The sequence below is a fragment of the Octodon degus genome, unplaced genomic scaffold (assembly GCF_000260255.1).
Source record: "Octodon degus isolate 3935 unplaced genomic scaffold, OctDeg1.0 scaffold00022, whole genome shotgun sequence".
Classification (NCBI taxonomy): Eukaryota; Metazoa; Chordata; class Mammalia; order Rodentia; family Octodontidae; genus Octodon; species Octodon degus.
The window spans coordinates 13080936-13082148 of NW_004524598.1; positions in this window are offsets into that span (position 1 = coordinate 13080936).

Sequence of the window (1213 nt, forward strand, 5' to 3'; positions counted from 1 at the left end):
ATTGTTTTTATTTTTTTTCTTTAAAATAAAATAACTGATCTCAAAAAAAATAAAAAAGCAAAGATTGGATGAATAATATATGTACTTTTATAGAAATAACTGCAAATGCTAGCATCACCATAAATAAAGCTCAGTAATTAAGATCACAGTTAAAATAACTGAAATAGGCTACTAGTGCTGAGCTTGTGAAGATTACCTAGTGATGATGTAAAAGCTTGCTAGGAACATCCATTGAAATAAAATGGGTGGCTAGGAGTGGTGTTGCATGCCTGTAATCCCAGGGCTGGAGGATCCTCATGAGTTCAAGGCCAGACTACACAGTGAGTTCAAGGCCAGCATGAATTACACAAGAAGACTCTGTCTCAAACAAATAAGTAGATATATAGATGATAGATAGATAGATAGATAGATAGATAGATAGATAGAGGGCCTGCCCATTGCCTCAGTTGTTTAAGTGTCTGCTTAAGCAAAGCAGTCAGGCTCAGAATTCTGTGGTTCAATCCCCAGATTGTCATGCTTTACCAGACCTGCCTTAAGGCATCCTGAGCAGGCCAAAAAAAAAAAATCCTTCTAGATAGATAGATAGATAGATAGATAGATAGTATCTGAGACAAAAAGATGAGACCCCCCCTGACAGAAGAGTTTAATGCTTACAAAAGAATACAGAGGACAAAATATAGCTGTCTTCCTTCAGCTTAATACTCATCTCAAATAATGCCAGCAAAACCTTGGGGTGATGTAAACAGTGACAGAATTATTAGGCTCTAGAGTATTCTTTTTGGACAAATGAGTGCCCTTCTTCATGGGAATCAAGTAATTTTCTCAGCAACCTTGATGCAAACGTTCTAGAATGCCACTGCATCCTTATCCCAGAGAATAAGCCTATTTCCTTCTGGTCAGAAGGTCAAATTATTAATAATAATTAGAATCTTCAGGTTATCTATCTAGATATACATCAATTGTATTTTTAACTAATTTTCTCTAATAAATTTAATGGGTTTACTTCTAAAATTGGTAGACAATGATATTAGGGACCAAGTCCTAGCCCAGGCCCAGGGAGTGTGTGGGAGAGTTTCCTGCTACGCTGTGCTGGTGTGACCTACTGGTCCCAGCCCAGGCTCAACATGGGTGAGACCCTCTTTCACCCCCTTGGGATGCTCCCCACCACTCTGAAGTACCCCCACCACCCTGCCCACCAGGTAGTATTTCTGTC